The sequence below is a fragment of the Emys orbicularis genome, chromosome 1 (genome assembly GCF_028017835.1).
Source record: "Emys orbicularis isolate rEmyOrb1 chromosome 1, rEmyOrb1.hap1, whole genome shotgun sequence".
NCBI classification, from domain to species: domain Eukaryota; kingdom Metazoa; phylum Chordata; order Testudines; family Emydidae; genus Emys; species Emys orbicularis.
In genome coordinates, this window is record NC_088683.1 from 358,434,931 (window position 1) to 358,456,240 (window position 21,310).

The following is a 21,310-nucleotide window of genomic DNA, read 5'->3' on the forward strand; positions in this document are numbered from 1 at the left end:
ATCTAGCCCTCACCTATGGAAATCATCTTCCATATCACTTTTCCCATCCAAAGGAAAACACCTCCTCCAAAGGAAGGTAATACAAGAACACTGGAGCAGTAGAGCATGGAAGAGTTGCTTGCCAGTCAGGGAACAGGAGCCAAGTTAGGTAGTTACGCCACAACAGGCAGTTATGCACCAACTGCTGATGAGACGGTTCATTGGAACTTTAGCTCTGAAGCATTCCATACCTAATAAAGCAAAGCAGCATGGACCACAACATCATGAAATTACTATATTGCACTTACTATCAGAGAAAAAAAAAAGTTACTCACCTTCTCATAACTGTGGTTCTTCGAGATGTGTTGTTCATGTCCATTCCAAATCAGGTGTGTGCGCGCCGCGTGCACAGTCGCCAGAAAGTCAGGTCAGCTGTGGAGCCTCCTGGAGTGGCGCCTTCATGGCGCTCAATTTATGACCCTGCCGACCTGGCCCCTCCTCAGTTCCTTCTTGCCGCCTACTATGACAGAGGGGTAGGAGAGTGGGTATTGGAATGGACATGAACAACACATCTCAAAGAACAGCAGTTACAAGAAGGTGAGTAACTGTTTTTTCTTCTTCTAGTGCTTGTTGATGTCAATTCCAATCAGGTGACTCCCAAGCTCTATCATGGAGATGGGGTCGGAGTTAAGGAATCGCTGATTGGAGCACCGCTCTGCTGAATGCTGCATCATCGCTGGCGTGCTGGGTAACAGCATAATGAGAGGTGAACGTATGCAGAGAGGACCATGTTGCTGTCCTGCAAATTTCTTGTATCGGGACCTGGGCCAGGAACACCGCTGACAAGGCCTGTGCCCTCGTGGAATGTGCCATAAGTGCCGGGGCTGGGACCTTGGCCAGCTCATAGCATGTACAGATGCAGGGCAGGATCCAGGAAGATATTCTTTGAGATGAGACTGGGAGTCCTTTCATCTGGTCTGCCACCGCTACGAACAGCTGGTTCGACTTCCTGAACGGTTTAGTGCACTCGATGTAAAATGCTAGTGCCCGCCAAACATCCCCTGAGTGTAGCCTCTGCTCACGGTTACTGGCATGAGGCTTAGGATAGAAGACAGGCAGAAAAATGTCTTGGCTAGTATGAAAGAATGACACTACCTTGGGAAGAAAGGCTGGGTGAGGCCTGAGTTGCACCTTATTCTTGTGGAAGACTGTGTAGGGTGGATCGAAGATAAGGGCCTTTAGCTCTGACACCCTCCTGGCTGATGTGATGGTGACCAGGAAGGTTACCTTCCACAATAGATAAAGAAGGGAGCAAGTCGCTAGTGGTTCAAAATGGGGCCCCATTAATTTGGAGAGGACCAGATTGTGGTCCCACGCCAGGATAGGCTGTCTAGTCTGAGGATGTAGGCATTCCAGACCCTTGAGGAAATGGCCTACCATGAGATTAGCAAATACGGATCTGCCGGACACTCCTGGGTTGAAGGCTGAGATAGCAGCGAGATGTACCTTGATGGATGACACTGCCAGGCCTTGATGTTTCAGATACAGAAGGTGCTGTAGAATGAGTGGTATAGACGCCTAGAGAGGAGGTATATGCTGCTGGGCACACCTGGGACAAAGATGAGGAGGCCAGAGGTGGTACAGGGTCCTCCTGACCCTCCAGCTCCCTGACCTCCTCCAGTTCAGCATCTGAGGCCTCTGTGGCAACCGTGGCCAAGGTGGCAGTAGCCTGGCCTTGTAATGGGTCGTGCCTCAGAGTTGCCTCGCCGGCGACCTGGGCCGGCTGTGGGGCTTGTGCCAAGGTCACCTCGGATCCATGGGACATAGGTTGATCCTTGACTGTCTGGGATGATCGGTGCAGCAGGCCACCGAACGGGAGCCCCTGGAAAAGGAGCCATGGGCCCGATGGCAAGCCCAGGGGGTCCAAAAAGGCCATTACCCAAGAGGCAGCCACTGGGATTGCCATGCCATTGGTGCTTCCCTTTGTCGCTTGTCGGATCTATGCCTGCTGCAACGGGAATAGTACGAGTCACCATCCGAGTCCGAAGACACGGATCTTGACTGTGATGACCACAGTGGTGCTGTATGGTACTGCGCCAGGGACCGGTGCCAAGTTGATGATGCGGGGGACTGGTGTAGAGATGCCTGGGCCAGGGACTGCAGAGAATCCGGTGCTGGGGAGCAGTGCCTGTCCTCTCTCGGAGCCGGGGATCGGTGCCACTCCCTCATCGGTGCCGGGGAAAGGAAGCATCGTTCTGCTGGTGCCGGGGAACCCCTCACGGAGTCCGTTGCCGGAAAACGGTGCCTTGTCAATGGTGATCTGGAGCGGTGCCGAGGCAAATGGTGCCAGGCAGGAGAGGGTGACCGCCGCATCATGGCCGGCTTGTCCCTAGATGGCGCCAGTTGCGGTGGCGCCAGGGGCTTATCTCTGACCACCAGGGGCTAAGGAGCTGTCGTCGCTATTAAGTCTCTGACGGCTTCAAAAGTGTCTGTGGTGGAGGTAACCCCAACTCCTCCACCTGGCACTGCCCATCCTGGGAGTCACTGTGCGCTGGACTCAATCGTCCCCCCGTGGGAACTGAAGTTGACGGCGCTGACTCTTGGTGCTTGGACGCCGAGTGCTCCTTCACGGAACGCACTGGTACAGCACCTGCAGGTCCCGCTGCTTTTTGCACTGGGGAGTGCCCCCTGCTGGCTTTCTATGCCGCTTGTACGGCACTGGTGAATGCAAGCGGCGCAGAGTCGTCTGTGCATCATGCAGTGCTGGAGAGGTGCCACTGCCGAGGGTCTTTTAAACTAGAGTTCTTCGTCGGCACCGTGTCACGTACCAATGTCAGGGCACTCCGTAAGGACGCCCTTCGTGCGGGGTTCTGGCGGTCCGCAGCAGACTGGGGACAAAGGGCGGATTCCATGAGCAACTGCTTCAATCGGAAATCTTGCTCCTTTTTAGTTCTGGGGCAGAAAGCCCTGCAGATCTTGCACCTATCTGTCTGGTGCGCCTCCCCCAGACAAGTCGTGGGCGTCGCTCGTTGGCATAGGCTTGCTGCAGGTTCCACAGGGTTTAAAGCCTTGGGCTCACGGCATACCCCAGAGCCCAAGGGAGCGGCGGCTTAGGATTGGAGAAACCCCGCTCCCAAACCTCACTATATATACTAACAACTAAGACTAACTACAATGAAACTAGGCTAAGCTAACTATATGAAAGAATGCTAGGCAAGTGATCGCAATTCCACCGACCGTCACTGGCGGTCAGAAGGAACTGAGAAGGGGCCGGGTCGGCTGGGTCATATATTGAGTGCCATGAAGGCGCCACTCCAGGGGGCTCCATAGCCGACCCGATGGGAGCTGCTAAGGGAAAACTTTCCGGTGACTGTGCACGTGGCACACACACACCTGATTGGAAATTACATGAACAAGCACTCGAAGAAGAATCACTGTTAGTGTTCATGAGAATTAAGCTCATAAATCTCCTGTGCATTTTGAAGTGCAGACCAAAGAGTTTGAGTTTAAACAAAGCCTTGTAACCATATGCCAAATTGCATCCACACACATTGCATAAGAATAATATAATGTAAAAAATCACTAGAAATGTTTATTAAATCACTGACAAAGACAAGACGGATTTTTAAATATACACAGATTTTTTTGTGTGACAATTGATATAAAGAACAATTATTAGAAAACCATTTTGTTTATTTCCTGCTTAGTAGCTTTGATCCAAAAAAATCCCAATTAACTCTGAAGCGAATGGTTGGAAACAATATTTTAAGGAACTTTCAGATCTCATTCAGGTCTAAAGTACTGCCCAAGAAAAGGCTCAAACCATCAGTCAGTAAGTTATGTTCCTTTCCCAACAACCAACTCTAATAACCCGCTTAAAAGTGGTATTTTTTAAACTGTGCTTTCACTTTGTTAACGTGAAATTTTTCAAGATTCTTTGAAATACAAAACAATGTCTTAGGGTAACATGACCTACACACAGCCCACTAGGCAATGGTACTCAGGCAAGGTTGTAATCCTCAGCTATCCAGTCAGTCTACTCAGGACTAAAGCAACAGTCATTCTTACGCACTGGGCTGAAAACTTCAGAATAGTAAACTAATGGTAGTGTATCTTTATTTCCCAGTAATAATTTACTCCAAATTCTAGCGGGCCAAGAACTAAAATCCTTCATTAAAATTGATTTACCAAAGAAGTTTATGCCAGGACAAGGCTGTGGTAATGATCAGAGATTACTCAAAGCCAAGACCACAAAGAACAAATAATTTTAGTAAGCACATTTCACTACAACTTCATTTTGTAAAGTTTTTCATAAAACGTATATTCAAAATAGAATTAAAATCTACATTAAGGTTGCATAGTTAAACTGGAAATGCAAACACGAAGATGGCCATAGCAATGTTAATGCTATTATTGTTTGTATTGTGGGAATACCTAAAGTCTCGGTCAAATCAGGGCCACGTTGTGGAAAGCACTGCACAAACACATAACAAAGAGATAGACCCTGCCCTGAAAAATTTACAACTGAAGTATACAATGTGACTCAACAGTTGGGTACTACAAACAGGTGGGAGCACAAGGTAACAATGAGATAATGTTGGTCAGTAAGAAAAGCAGTGGTCTGAGCACACCCACTGTCTAATAATTCTCACCGTTTTTTGTACGTATCGTGGCAGAGGAGCATTTTAAGGAGAGCTTTGAAGGAGGACAATGAGGTGGCTTTGCAGATGTTTATGGGGAGCTACTCCCATGCATGAGAAAAGATAGAAGAAAGCACAAAAGCTCTGAAAATTCACAAATAGGGAAAAAAGGCTTGAATCACTGGCTGCACGGTGGTGGAGGTCGGCATCTTAATACAATACAACCGATGATAGGCATGACAGGGATAGGCGGCAAAGAGCCTTGGGGGTGAAGGCAAGTAGTCTGTGTTTGATGCAATGGAGAAGTAGGTACCATCAGAGGATGCAAAGAGATTATTGCTGAAGCAATGAGCCAGGAATATGATCTTTGCAATAGCATTTTAAAATGGATATAAGAGGGGCAATATGGGATTTATCAAAGCTGGAGAGGAAGAAATGTAGTAGTTGAGATGTGTGAGAAGAAGGGCCTGGAAGAAAGATTTTTGTTTCTTGATAAGGTGATGTGATTCTTGTTAAACGTGGAGAGAACTACATTTTTTTGTAACATGTATACCATAAAATATACATGATTTGGCTCTAGAAATACCATTTACTTTTACATTTCCTGACATTTTATGATGACTGTGTGACATTTACATTGCATTTCTAACGCCGACAGACCCTGGTCATCAGCAGGCAGGATTTAACCTGGGACCTTTGAAGCTTAGTGCATGAGCCTCTACTGCAGGGGTAGGCAACCTGTGCCACGCGAGCTGATTTTCAGTGGCACTCACACTGCATGGGTCCTGGCCACCAGTCCAGGGGGCTCTGCATTTTAATTTAATTTTAAATGAAGCTTCTTAAACATTTTAAAAACCTATTTACTTTACATACAACAATAGTTTAGTTATATATTATAGACTTATAGAAAGAGACCTTCTAAAAACGTTAAAATGTATTACCGGCACGCGAAACCTTAAATTAGAGTGAAAAAATGAAGACTCGGCACACCGCTTCTGAAAGGTTGCCGATCCCTGCTCTACTACATGAGCTAAAAGCCAACTGGCTCTTAGCTAAGGCCTTGTCTACACCCAGCCGCTAGTTCGGCGGCTGGGAATCGAAGTTCCGGGTTCGATTTATCGCGTCTGGTCTGGACGCGATAAATCGATCCCGGAAGCGCTCGCCGCCGACTGCGGTACTCCAGCTCGGCGAGAGGAGTACCGCGGAGTCGACGGGGAGCCTGCCTGCCGCGTGTGGACCGCGTCTGAACCGCGGTAAGTTCGAACTAAGGTATGTCGACTTCAGCTACGTTATTCACGTAGCTGAAGTTGCGTACCTTAGTTCGAAGTTGGGGGTTAGTGTAGACCAGGCCTAAGGCTGTAGAGCAGACTCATTTTCTCTCTCTCTCTCTTTAAGTGGTCTCCATGCCACTAGATGGGACAGAACACCACACCCAGAAGGTGTGTGGGTTACATATTCACATTGTTTTTTGCACTTAATTTCCCTTTTTAAAAAAAAATTGCCTGTGCTTAATAATTTAATGTGCTTAATATATGTGCAAAGTGAAGTGAATGGAGTGCAAGAGTACAGAGTAGCCACCTTTGCTGCTGCTATTGCCAAAACCCAGGTCGAGTTGAACAATGCTGGTTTGAGTGGGAAACAGAACACATGTTTCTGCTGTTATCTCTCTATATTGGAAGCTAATGGTTTTTTTGTTTGTTTGTTTTTTTTAAAGTTAAAGGTCAGAATACTTAGAATGCAGCAAAAAATGCAGGAGAAGCAAGCAGGCAGAATCCTCTCTCTCCCCCCTCCAAAAAGCCTGTAATTTTCACCTATTCCTAAGTAATGGCACATTTGGTTCCGCTGCATAATCTATTGGTATCTAGAGGCCTTAAGCAGGTCAGGTCTCCCCATCATGCTAGGCACTCTACAAACAAATAGTAAAAGGACAGTCCCTGCACCAGTTTACATTCTACATTATTTGCAAAGCTTTCGTTTAAAAATAAGTTTGTCTTTTTCTATTGAAAAGAAAAAGCTGTTACAATGTAAGCCATCAGAAAACTGTTTGACAGCAAACCATGATAGAAATAAATGGGGAGTAACTCTGCTGCTAAACCATTCACCCCAAAGCCTTACTGGGATCATCTCATTGCCACTTGTAAGCATGGGCAAGGGTAGGTTTTTTTCCATTTTTATTTTTAAAAAACAAACAAAGTTTAAATTCTGTGTTAGTACAACACTAAGGCTTCCCAATTAAAACCACAAAATGAGGAAATGCAAACATTAAGGTTCTAATAGCAGTGCTAACCTCGACTGTGTTACACATACATAGCATGTTCTGTTTCCAATTTGCTGATTTAAAGTAAAGTACAGTTTAATCTATTGCACCATTTTTTGTCATAAAATACGCACCATAAAGGATGCAACTGAGTTAAACAACACTGCTATTGGATTCTTACCTTTCGCATTTCTTGACTCTGTGACTAACTGTTCAATATTAAATGTAATACAGTTCTATATAATACAAATAAGGTTCAGGTGGGCAGTAAACACTAGCAATTTAAAAACAGTCTGCTCCTGGACAAATTTATTAAGTGCCTATCCCTTTAATTTTTCAGGTTGGGGAGGGATAGGGTGGCCAGGTGCCCGGTTTTCGAAAGTCTGGTCGAAAAGGAGACCTGACAGTGTCCGGTCAGCTCTACTGACCGGACACCCAAAGTCCAGTTACTGTGGGCAGGGGAGGAGCTGGGTCATCACCTGCACCAGCTTCTACTCAGCTGAGGCCACCTCCTACCTGCGTTGGGCAGCTGCAGCTCCCAGCCTTGGCAAAGCAGGCGAGTCCCTCCTGACCCGGGGGGGGGGGTGGTTGGGGGGTTGGGAGGGGATATGCAGCGAGTGACGGAGGGAGGAGGGAAGAGGAGTGGACGGGGCGGAGCCTCAGGGGAAGAGATGGGGCGGGGCAAGGCCTCGGGGGAAGAGGCGGAGCAGGGGAGGTTCCAGCACTCCTCCTGGAGTGTCTAGCACTCCTCCTGGAGTGTCTGGTTTTAAAATAGGAGTGTCTGGTTTTAAAATATTACCAATTTGGCAACACTATGGCGGAAGCGGGAAGAAGGATCTAATATACGAGTCTAGTCTACAATGGTGCAATCTGAGGGTGAGGGTAAGCCATTGGTCTGATACCTCTTGTATATGAATTTCGTTGTGCTGAAGATAATCCAGATAGTAATCTGCCTAATGCTGCAGGGCACTTAAAGTCTTCACAGCATTCCACAATTCTAAAACAGCAAAACAAAAAAGAGAATTATAAGATTTCACAGCTGAAGAGCGCTCCTATCAAACAGACAGCATCAATGTTTGCAGCAAAAGGGTGGGGAAACAAGCACAGAAGTGCTCTCCATCTGCACCCCAACAAAGGGAGAAACACGGAAGTTTAAAAAGTACAGCCTGTAAGGAAGAAGGAGTAGGGAGACACACCAGATGGGACCACTACCATAGCCAACAACCAGGCTGGGAGTGAGATGCCAAGGTTTAAATGGTTACCGAGACTTTTTTGCACCTATTATTAGGCAAATCGACATTATGCATGGGTATTATGCAATTCTTTAAGGAACTTTTATTATGTATCAAGACAACCTCAAGGTATGTACCCCTTGAAAAATGAGGAGGTTGGTTGTTTTTGCTGTTTGTTTTTCACCTTAGATATATCGAAGTCTTGATATCAAGGGGTGTAGTGGATTCTCCATCACTTGAAGTCTTTAAATCAAGTTTGTATGGCTTTCGGAAATGATATGCTCTAGCTCACCAAGAAATTATGGGCTTGATGCAGGAATTACAGTTTCATTCAGTATGGCCTATGCTATTCAAAGAGGTCAGACTAAATGATAAAATAGTCCCTTATGGCCTTAAAAATCTATGACTTCTCTATATTTTGCTGCAGAAGGAGGGCAGCAGATTTAAATTGGTCTTTTAAATCACCAAGTACAATCACGATTTTAATCAGCAAGCAGGAAACCTTGATTTAAATAATCTATTTGAATTTGTTTTTCATTTGTACTTTTTAAGTTATTCCCCTAAATAAATGCTGATTTTCACTGGTTGGTAACCATTAAAACATGTTATAACTAAATATATCCTGCACACTAAATTGGTGCTTCTTTTTGATAACCAGAAGGATACATAGCATCTATTCACATTTATTTAAGCAGTTCTGTAACCTAACATACATTTAATCAGATTCTTAACTTTTAGATATATTATGTTAGAAAATGGTAAATGATGCATTTTTTATTTATCAGGTGATTCATTTTTTTTTTTACTCATGGTTTGTGTCAATCTACATTTGGATGGAAACTAGAATTCAATTGTAAATTCACAAAAACAACATTTAAAATTTGTTTTTTATAATTAATTAAATGTGCTGGATATGCCAGAAAATAAAGTAAATTTATCAAATATGTTTTGCATTTAAAAATAATCAATTTATTAAACAAAGGAAGTATTAATTGTAGTTCATGAACTGATCTTATTGTTTCTGGCCACCACATCCTTTCAAGGTTTTAGAACTAGTAGATCTCATCCACTCAGGCCTCATTTTTATTCATAGATTGGACGAGGAAAACAAGCTTTCCTGCAATTGGTTTCTCAACTTTGAATGAATTAATTATTGAACTGACTAGCTGAATAAACTGAATCGAAGAAAACAGTGTCTCTGCACTTGCAGAAGAGGCTACTGCTGCCAAAGCTCATTTAGCACTTCAACAAACTCTGGTTCCAGGTGCTGAGCCAGTGACTTCCATCAGTCAAATGGTTTGACTTTCTTTAAATCTTTGGCAGCAAATATACTGCTTAAATATTTAAATTCAATTATTTTAACAAGCGATGGTACGTTTAGATCTTAACACAGGTTGTCATAATTTCAAATTTAATTTTTAAATAGGTATATTTTTAAAAAGAAAATATGTAAATAAAAATCAATTAAAAAAAATATTTTTATCCAGCCTGCCAGAGAACCATATGGAAGTCAAGAGAACTAGAACAAGACAGCAATACTGCAACAGGCTGAAACCCGAGCTACAGCTTTCCCAGCCCTCAAATTGAGGGGGGGAAATAGGTTGCATCTTTCATAGAAAGATTTTCTTCCAGCTGCTTGTCAGGAATTCATACTTCAACATGTTTTAACAAAAAAAATGTTCTAAACTTAACATCCTCTCCTCTCTGTACTGATCAGGTTTCAGTCTCTGGTGATATCATAATCTAAGTTCTACAGAGAAAATCATGGAAGCAAAGAATTGGAATTTCTAAAAATAGAAAATAAAGGCAGGAAAGAAAGCTTAGTAAAAATGGAGTTCTTTATGCATCAAAGAAGAGTCAAAGATTTTTTTATTTTTTGCGCTCTGCAGTTCACCTACCTAACCTCACCCACCTACCTTACTGAGGACTGAGTGCATGGTAAATTTGAAATCTTAAAACCAAGTTGTTTTTGAATTATCCAAGCACCAAAAGATCCATATTAAATATTTCTCATTAAGTCTAACCACTGAGACAACTTTAACTTAAAAAAAAAAAAAAAAAAGAAGTCCCCTTTAGGATAAAACAAGGCATGATGGAAAGTGGCTCAAGGAAAATGTCTGAGAATTGCTTTAGAGTGGCAAGGCCATCTCAGCTTGAACTACAGTATTGCTGCCTTGCTGACTAAGGCTGCTCGTCTGTCACAGAGGTCACGGATTCCATGACTTTCCATGACCCCCGTGACTTCTGTAGTGGCTGGCCCCTGGGCCAGCAGTAGTTTGGGAGTGTGGGAGGGGGCTAGGGGCAGGGGGTTGGGAGTATGTGGGGGGTGCAGCTCCTAGGCAGTGGGGAGGGGGGTCTCCGCACCATGCGCTGCCAGCACCCGCAGGCCCCGCCCCTGCAGCTCCCATTGGCTGTGGTTCCTGGCCAATGGGAGCTGCGGCAGCCGGCACTTGTGGCAGGAGCAGCGGAGGAGCTGCAGGGATGTGGAGCCGGGTAGGAAGTCCCTGCCAGCCCCGCCAACCCTCCCTCCCCCAGCACCAGCAGGGATCCCGGGTCACCTTCCCCAGCACCCCCTGACCACCCCCAAGCACCCGCAGTCCCCCGCCCAAGTTTTAGTTACGGTGGGTATTTTTACTAAAAGTCATGGACAGGTCATGGGCCGTGAATTTTTGTTTACGGCCTGTGACCTGTCCATGACTTTTACTAAAAATATCTGTGACTAAAACGTAGCCTTATTGAGGACTCATTCAGCCTCCCAGACAGAAGGTGCTTCAATAGCAGCAAGAAGAAAGGGAGTTAAATATGAAACAAACGGGAAGCCCAGAATGAAGATATAAATCTTAGCTTTTACTAAAGTGCCTGGAGTCACCTCTCACAAACACTATATACACACCATTTGTCCTACACCTTTGGAAGAGAGTCAAACAACAGCACTTTTAGGCCTGGTCTATACTTAAAATTTAGGTTCACGTAGCTACAGTAGAGCACTCAGCAATATGAAAAATCCACACCACTGAGCACCATAGCCCTGCTGACCTAACCTCCAGTATTATGCCCCTAGTTAAACTCTAGCTACCATCCACTCAGGGAGGCAGTGTTCCTACAATGATGGAAAAACCCCTTCTGTCCGTGCAGGCTTTGTCTACACAACGAGGTTATAATGGCATTGCTACAGTCCCCATAACATACACATGGTCTTACTGTAACTCAAATGTTCTAACAGTCTTAACATTGCTATGTTGAGAGAGTGCATCACACAAACAGTTCTGTAACAGATCAGCCTATTGAAAGTGCACAGGGAAGGCAGATAAAACTAGGAACTACTGTATTTTGCTTTATAATAAGCATACCTGTTCCTTGTATTATATTTGCAGCTCAGAGTCCTCTACTTCAAAGTCATTAGTAACCCTCTAATACAAGCAAATATAATAGTCTGGAGACATATGAACTTATAAGCGACTTCCATCAGAAACAATGGACATGGCAAATTGCATCACATCATGCTTTGCAGTATCACAGCATTACTCCCTCTTCAAGCACATCTTGTACTCAGAGTAGTCTTACCACTTCAAGAACTATAAAAAATAACAGCCTTGTTTTAATTTCATTGCATGAATACATACCGTCATTTATCAAGATGACTTATGCTACAGTTTTAGTTCCCTGAACTTCAGGGACAATTAGACAACTATATAATTATTTGGGGGGGTGGGGGTGGAGAAGAGGCATAGCAGAAAAAAGTTTGGGTGCAAGGAAGGGAAAGAACAGAACATCCAGCATGCTGTTCTTTCTCCATCCTCCACAAGACTAGTTGGTTGAAAAGCATTGGAAACACTGGGTGAAGATTCAGCTTTCCAAAAGAGTTGTATTAATTATGGTGCCAACTGACCCCTTTCCATTCAGCTGTCTTTCTGGTTCTATGTCTACAAAGGACATTTCTCTGCAACTGCTACTTAATTCAACAAATAAAGCCCAAGAGCAAAACTTACTTAAGTCTGAAAACATTTCTTATATCTTTATTCTTTTCTGCCTTACAAAGTCAGCAGCCTTGCTTAATGAATCTCTCACTAAAGCTCCTCCTCGCTCCTACTAACCATATAGCTGGGCTCCATATACTTACAGAGGATGGCAAGAGGATTTTCAAACTCTTCCCGCCTGCCTCAATGTACCAACTGGATGGGAGGAATGTCTATCATTGGTTCTGCTTGGCAGTCATCCCCTCCATGGAAACAAACCCCCTTTGATAGGGCTTGAAGAGTTTCCTCCAACCCTTATTATTTATATGACATTAGTGTCTACGGCCTATAGATTATTAGAAGGTTCACTGTTCTACTCATCTCCTAGCTTCCTGGCTGCTTCATAGGAGGTCAAGGCAGAAGGTCAGGGGCACACAGCTACTGTAACCTACTCCTGCAGCCCTGTTTTTTGGGGTCCTTCCTTTGTCATAACTCTAATACCTGCTCTTATCCACAATCATGGCTTTAACTCATCACTATGCTGTAGATTCACAAATCAATCTCTACTGATGCTATCTCCCTTCATCCAGCCTTGTATCTCAACAACTCTTTTCAACATCTCTTTGTGGATGTCCAGTCATCATCTTAAACTCAACATGGCCAAAACTGAGCTCTTAATATTCTCCCCACAAACCCTCCCCTCTCCCCTTTTTATCTACCATCATGGACAACACCACCATCCACCCCGTCACTCAGGCCCATAGCCTAGGAGTCCTGTTTATTTCGGCCCTCCCAGTAGACATGTATATTCAGGCCATTTCTAAATCTTTGCAATTTTTCTTACACTTCTCTAAAATCCACTCTTTCCTCTATGTCCACACAGAGACAGTAGATAAAGTCTCATTCGAGTTCTCATCATTTCACATCTGAATGTCTGCAACCTCCTCCTTTCTGACCTTGACTAATGTAACCTTCCTCCCCTCAAGTCTATTCAATAGATTGGTGCAGCTAAAATCATTTTGGCTCGTTGCTCTGACCACATCAACCCCCTTTTTGAAACCCTCCACTGGCTCCCTCTTCACCTCCACATCAAATGTAAACTTCTTGTCTTTACCTTTTAAGGTCCTTCAAAACTTAGCCCTATCCTGCTCAGCTGAACTCATTACCTATCATGACACTTACCCTGTTGCCACTGACAACCAGTCAGTTTTTTCTTTAAACATCTCCATGCTTTCTCCCATTGTGCCGCTTATCCATGGGGAAAATTCCCTGATAAAACCTGAACACCCACTAACTTATTCTCCTTCACTCACCTCTGCCAGACTCACCTCTGCCATGATGTCTAGAAAACCCAGCTTGCTGCTCATGGCTACACAAGTGACATGTTGTGATAGTCCTTCTTCCTGCTTTCTATTCTCTTTTTCTCTAGTTCTATAGAGTACTAAATGTAACTAACAAAACTATGGCAATTCTTCACCATACGCATTTGCTTGTATGTTCTGCCCACATCCTCACATTTTTTCTGTTTGAATCTTTAGACAGTAAGCCCATCAAAATCAGGGATAGTCTTCTCTTTGTACAGAGCCCTTCACAACGGGGCCCAAGTCCTGACTGGGGCATTTGGGCACTACCACAATACACCTCTACCCCGATATAACGTGACTCGATATAACACAAATTTGGATAGAACGCGGTAAAGCAGTGCTCCGGGTGGGGCGGGGCTGCGCACTCTGGCGGATCAAAGCAAGTTTGATATAACGCGGTTTCACCTATAACGCGGTAAGATTTTTGGGCTCCCAAGGACAGCATTATATTGGGGTAGAGGTGTATATTTACTAATAACAATAATGATTTTCAATTTTAGAGAAAAAGGGAAAGAACACATAAATTAAGGCTTCCCAGAATTATCAATCTGGCTAATTTTAATAAATAACACAGCAGTAAGGAAAAGAGGTGAATAGGGCGAGATTTACAGCTATATCAATAAAGGGTACGATTTGTGACCAACCGAGATGCACCAGCAAAAGCCCCTAGCGTGGAAGCAGTTTATCCCATCAAAACTGCACTTTTGCTGCTATAGCTTATTTTGTTTGGGGGAGTGTAGGTGGCTGGAATTTGCTATTCCAGCAAGAACACAATTTTGCTGATGTAACCTGTGTTCAGAATCGCCAGCACTACTGGGTTGCCACACTAATGTCCCATGCGGACACTGCTACGGCACACTAAGTCCCAGAATGTAGTTTGACTTACTACACTTTACAAATAGTAGCAGCGAAAATGCATTCTGGCACTTTTGGGTGTGCTGTAGCAGCGTCCACATGGGCTGTTACTGCACAAGCTGGTGCACTGTAAATTCAGACCCTGGCTTGCCACACAACAACATCCTGTACAGACAAGCCACAGGAGTGCTCTGCCAGTATAGATAAAGGGTAAGTCTACATTACAGCACTCTCCCGTCAGCATAATTACTCCACCTCGGTGAGAAGCGGAAGCACTCTCCCGCCAACATAGCACCGGTGTGGGCAGTGCAAAACTTGCATCGCTCAAAGGGGAGGCCTAGGAAGCCATTCTGACAGCAGCCAGAAACAAAGGATGGTGGTACTAGAAACCACTGCCACTTGACAAAGACAGGACTAAGCTGCAGAAGCCACATCTCAAATAAGACTTGGGCAGGGGACAGAAGTCTCCTAATCAGCACAGGTGAGAGTAAGGCCTTGTCTACACTACAGAGTTTCGTCGACAAAAGTCGCATTGCAGTGTGTACACCTCCACTGTCTTGTCGCCAAAAGCTGCCTGTTGCTGACAAAACTCTGTAGTGTAGACAAGGCCTGAGAAAAGGAAGAGGAAGGAAAGGGAATAGGTGCAGCTAGACAGAGACCATCACATAGGTGTACAATGCAACTCGTTTGGCTGTTTTTAAGTTTCTAAAACCTCTGGAAAATAATTTCTTTTAGGGTGATAAGATTGGCAAGCATTTCATATCCTTAATATGGTTTAAAGCAATCATATTCTTGCTGCATCTGCTAGATTTTCATTTGTGCTATTGATAATCATTCTAAATGTGTATCATATGCTTTAAAAATTGCTGCACATAGATATTAGTTGTCTTGATGCTATTACTTAGGGGAAATATTTAATTTTATATTAAAGTGAGATTTCATTTAATATGCTCTTGGATAAAAGTCTGGGATAATTGCTACCTTGATTTGATTTGCACGGTATTAGAAATAGCAAGGGAAACCTCACAGGAGTTCTCCAGACACTTGAAGTGACAACCACAAGCCAAAGCCACATTTGCTTATGTTTTGCTAGACGTGACTGATAAAGTAATTTGAAGGGGACAACTTTGGAAAATCATGAATGTTATGGGAAAGAGCAACATTTTTTAATGGAGTCAAATGGCCAATTTCATGACATTAAAATTTTAATATGGCATTTTAATTACCAGCCAAAAAATGCTTTATAGTGTGCTAGAAATGTTTCAGTACACACCTGAACAAAATATTTGCCACTCCCTTTTTAGCTGGCTGGAGTTTTAATTTCAAGTTTCCACGAATAAGGTGGATAATTTGTTCAAAAAAACAATACCTGTCAATAAAATAGTATCGTTTTCTCTAAGAGGTATGTTGGGGGGAGGGGCAAGGGTCCTCTTTTTCCTAAGTGCTTGTGTTCCTTCAACTTCCCTTGCTGATTTTAATACTAACAGTCCAACCTACAGGGCAGCCTTCTTGTTTCACCTGCCTACAGGGGGCTAAGCCATTAAGAGGGAAATTAGAAAGGGGATCTACAATGCCCTCCCTCCAAAAGATACTTGTGAGAGTCAGGTCCCCTCTTCTTATGTTTTCATTTCCATTCTCTCCTCCTGCTCTCAGTGGTATCTGTAGGCTTCCAACCTAAGAGCTCAGGAGGAGGCCAGCTACTTCTCAAAAAGGCACCACCTGTCTCTCACCTCTCATGCCTATCACAGTGAAGTCAACTGCTCAAGACACACCCACACCTCCGGCAAAGGAAGCCAGACCCCAAGAGAAAGATTGAGTTTTTGTGTTTTTTCAGTGAGATTTTGTGTTTTTCATTAAAACTGTCAATTTCACATTTTCTCTTAAGTCCATGATTATTGGGATAATAATACGGCATTAGCTAGGATTGTTGAGATAAACCATATAGATAACAAACGAAAAGTTTTCTCCTAAAAGAGAATATGGGAAATAAAACAAGAAAATATATTCACCACTTTGGAAGGCTTTCAGGCTCAGCAAGTATTTAATTCTTTGTTCCTAGCTTTTTGTTTTTAAAGATAGTTACCAAATTATATCCGATAAGACAGCTGAGTATGAGCTGAACCTTCCTGTAGCACGTCCAGCCAAGTGACACAGAGCAGTACTTGGAAAAATTACACTACCTGACTTGAGACCAAAAAAGAAGGCAATAGTTATGAAGTTGGGCTTTTCTGCCCTCCTGCTAGATCATACTGGCACTGGCAACCTTGATCTGGTGATTAAGCAAAACAAGCAAACCAAAACAAGCCTGAAGAGGTTAAAAAAGTCACAGCACAAGAATCTGCTACACCTTCTCCCTTCTCTCACATAACAATCTGAGGGCTCTAAATACTGCCGGAGTTACCTCATTACCACTTTTTCAATGGCCTAGTCCTAAAAGGGTAGGTTAGAGACAGCAAAATAGTTAGTGGGACTGTCAACATTTCTGGACCAAGGGCCTGCTAATTGCATGTTTGAGGGAGCGAAACAAGTGAAGCCAAAATTCTGCCTTTCCCTTAGGAAGGCATTAACAACTTCTGCCATCAGTGGACCCAATTTATTTCACTTGATTACTCTAGCCATGAGGGGCACAGACCAATTGCACAGATAATAGCCCACATTAGAACCTCAGTGAGAAAATAAAGTCATAATTCAGAGAAATGCTCTTCTTTTTTCAGACATACCACGGCAGCCCAAAATCACTATCTTGCCATCCAGAATATTTCAGCTGGACAAGAATTCCTTGAAGCTACTGTGGAGAAGATAGACAGACTTCTTCAACCTTCACAGCAGCCAACATTTAGGCTTTTAAATAACTCACTCTACTCAACTGGCCGGCCAGCCAGCCCCTGCAAAGACTCCTTCTAATGGCACTCTAACCTCCATTCCATCTGTTTTATCTGCTGCAGGTCAGTCAGTGACTAGACAGGAAATTATAAAGTCATTAGCTATTTACACAACACTGCACTTCACCCACACATTAGATTCTTCCTGCACAAGATGTTAACTGAATGGGTTTAGTTATTTTAAGTAATGCTTGCTATTTCATTTTTTCCCAGTATATCAGTGGTGCCCTTCAATTTCCATGTCAAATTTGACTGCAACATATGGTTCTATGCATTCATAATGACTACACACTGCTCTAAACTGCTCTGTTCTGTGTACATCTCTGTTTCCATCTCCTCCTCACACCCTGCCCAATGCTCTATTTTTCATGCTCCCTTTATCTGCTTCTCCCACTTTTTTTTTTTTTCCATGCTGACCCCTGCCCTTGGAATTGCATCTCTCTCCTTGAACAAAAAGCATCCCCCCTTTCCTCCAAATGTCTCCTGAAAATCCATTTCTTTAACCAGATCTGATCTCTAGTGTTCCTACTCACATCTCGTCCTTTAGTTGTTGTATTGTTTCCATTCAATTTAGGGTGTAAATTTATAAGGGCGAGAAACATGTCTGATTCAGTGTGAAGCGTGTGTACACTTTTAGTGACATATCACAGATTTTTTTTAAACTGAATTTGGCAAGAGAAACATTCCTAAGCATCAGAGCATAGGCAATACCCAGTACTAGACGCCCGTGAAGTCTTCTGCCTAAGAACCTCCAACGCACCTTCTCTCAGGCTAGAGACATCTCTTCAAATAGTCCCATGAGTTTGACTGAAGAGGGGTATCTAAATAGAATTGAAATCAACTCTACAACATGCCTGAAGAGTGGGATTCCAATAGCTATATATCTGTCTGAAGTACTTACGTGGCCCCCATCACCACAGTGCCTGAGCACCTCACAATCTAAGAATTTACCTTCACAACACTCCTGTGAGGTAGGGAAGTGCTATTATCTCCATTTGATAAATGAGGAACTGAGGCATAAAGAGACTAGACTAATGACTGCCCAAGATCACACAGGAAGTCTGTATTCTATCTTATCCCATTTTGTTGCACATGCTGGGATGCACAACTATCATCTCAGGGGAAGAGAAACTCCACATTCAAATGGTTTCTACTGCTGTGTGATAAATCTGTTTAATGATAGACTCACAGCCAAACTGTTACTCTGATTTCTCAGTACCTAAAAAAGGCTATGAGGAATATGGTTTACCTGGAAAACCTTCCACTGCTTGCTACCAAGACTCTTTTATGCCAACTAAACTAAAGCAGTTCCAGTTCCATGATTGCTATGTTGCTTGGTATTTGTGAAGAACTCTGCGCCACTGTATATGTTTGGGAGTAATAATGAGATAACTGCACTTCATGTATTCCAGTAAAAGTTTTGCCCTTAGTTTGGCAGATTTTTATGCTACACAAAAATAGTTAACTTCCATTAGTGTAATTTATTTAAATCATACATTCATTATAGAGATGGAAAAAAACCTATTAAGTCATCTAACTGACCATTCTGTCAGTGCAAGATAGTTCCCTACAGCACATTTTACATGCCTGTTTTAAGTGTGTTTGCTACAGTGTAAGCTCATAAAGTGTCTGCATAGCTGAGACACATTCACCAACTTATGCTTCAAGCCAACAAGCTGTTGGAAGACTTCAATTCATGACTTATACTGCGCTTTTATTTCCCCAACAGACCTTAGCCCTTTTTCCACCTCCCTCAAGAAAAGTCTATTTGTATTTTGCTTTGCAGCAAAAATATATAACAAAGAACTAGCTGATGATTTTTAAGTGCAGTCTGTGTGTCCAACAGGTTATAACACTAGGACTGGGAATGTATTGCATGCCTATCAAAAAAGTATGTACAGTGCAGTCTAAAATTAGGTCCAGTTCTATGGATTATGAAAGGCAAATATAGCCAGACAATAGTGTGCAGACAGGTTTTTACCAGTTGTTTGATTTTATAAATAGGAAAACAATTCTATCATTTGAATCATGGTATCTTGGAATTCTTACAGGCTGTTTCATTTTAAGGAGACTAAAGTGGCACATCCAAAAGTCTATGATATATTTATTAAACAACTTCGGTGTACGCGCTGTATAGTAGGTGTAGTGTGACAAATGGTAAACACGTCTCTGCCTGAAGCTGCTTACAATCTAAAGACATAGCAGGTAGAATACCATACAACACAAAACAAATAGAAGCATTAGTCCCCTATTGCCTCAAGGAATAGAGTTTTTTAAAAAAAAATTGCTGGAGGGAAGGAAAGTTGTCATACATTGAACACACCAAGCACATATGCGACAGCATGAAAAAAGGCTCAATCTAAAGTGAGTAGAGGTAACCAAGGGAGGCGTCAGACGAGAAGCATGGAGTGACTACAGGAGCAAGAGGCACTACATAAACCAAACTTGGAAAAAGACCTCAAGCAGAACATTCGATTAGCAATACATGAACATGGGACTAGAAATGAGTGATCTCGCCGGATAAATTCAGCTGCAAATAGACTGATTAGTCTAAAAGTGAATTCTAAGAAATAGAAATACAAGGAGAAATATGAGTAGGATGATCACAGCTACTTCAACTACACCTCTAGCCCGATATAACGCTGTCCTCAGGAGCCAAAAAATCTTACTGCGTTATAGGTGAAACCGCGTTATATCGAACTTGCTTTGATCCGCCGAAGTGCGCAGCCCCGCCCCCCTGGAGCGCTGCTTTACCACATTCTATCCGAATTCATGTTATATCGGGTCACGTTATATAGGGGTAGAGGTGTATTTTGTCCAGAAAGATGTTGGGGGACAGAGATTGGTGTGTGGGTGAGAGAGAGAGAGAGAGAGAGAGAGAGAGAGAACTGCCTTTAAGGGAAACAGTTATTCAGGGTTCCTGAACACATCTGTAACAAATCTAGCAAGTCTTGTTTAACTGTGTGGGGAGAGAGATCTTTATCAGGGGTTTGCCAGAAAAGAGAGAGGACACAGTTAACGTAATGAAACAGAACATACATTCCCGTTCTATAAATTGTTTCTCCTGCTTCCTCGAGGCTAAGAGCTCTGTTTGACTATTAGATACCAAGCCAAGAGGAAAAATAGCCATAACTAACACCTCTGTGCAATTGTGGATTAAGTATACTTAACACTATATATGAAATTAGCTGATGCTGGCAGAAACATTGCCATTATTGTTTTGCTTCTGCTGGTGCAGCTTTGAAAAGCTGCAGCCCGAGGAGAAGAGGGAGCCTTATTTAAAAATAAGTGATAAAACAAAGCTAAGCAAAATGATTTCATAGCCTGCTTTAAGAGTCCTCCTGTGTGCTTTTCCTTGACCTACTAAAAGCCTATCACAATAAAAAAGCCTGGCATGCAAACTTGCCAGTCCCTCCCGTGAAAGTCATTATCTTCTAAACAGTTGTGTAAAAATCAGCATTTCAGAAAACAATGAAAACCTGAAACTACCAGGAATGAACACTCACCACCCTGTCATTCGACATGCACTCCGATCTATAACTTCCCTTCATACGGAAGGGAAAGAGCATCAGTCCTTACAAAGATGGTTTCTTTTGGTTAATTATACCCTCTGCAGACTTTTTAATTCTGGCACCCCAAGGTCCTCTGCAGAAAGCTTTGTATTTAATTCAGAGGGATAAAAAAAATGTTTTAATTCAGAGCTAAATGTGAAAAATTGAAGGGGAGAAAATCATGTACAAAATTTACTGCTTCCATTATCCTGAGGAGAAAAGAACATCACTAAGACAATAGCCCCGTCTGCTCACTTGTGTCTCAATGAAGCAGCTCAACCTGACCCAAGCATTTCCTCCTATTCACGGAGAGGGGTGTAAAATCCAGTCTAAATACAATGACACTTCTTCCCCTGCTGGTGTCACTGCATCCAACTGAACTACTACAGGGCACAGAAATACCCAACAATGGAAGAGGAGACCAGAGCCATTGCTGGTTAGAGCAGTGGTTCCCAACTTATTCTCTGCCACGGCACACCTGGATACCTTTAATTATTTCGAGGCACCTCACCACATTGCCTCCAAATGAACTCTCCCTCTTATCACTTTGGGTTAAGCTGTTTACCACACCACCCTTGCTATTCACAGTCTGTA

General features: G+C 43.1%; 1 protein-coding gene across 1 annotated transcript in view; it reads right to left on the bottom strand.

Annotated features, from left to right (window-relative positions):
• FAM168A (family with sequence similarity 168 member A) overlaps positions 1-21,310 on the bottom strand; it is a 348,545-nt gene that overhangs the window by 264,835 nt on the left and 62,400 nt on the right. The window contains exon 2 of the mRNA XM_065420292.1: positions 7,779-7,873. The gene's annotated coding sequence lies outside the window, so the exon portion shown is untranslated. The remainder of the gene's footprint in view (positions 1-7,778; positions 7,874-21,310) is intronic.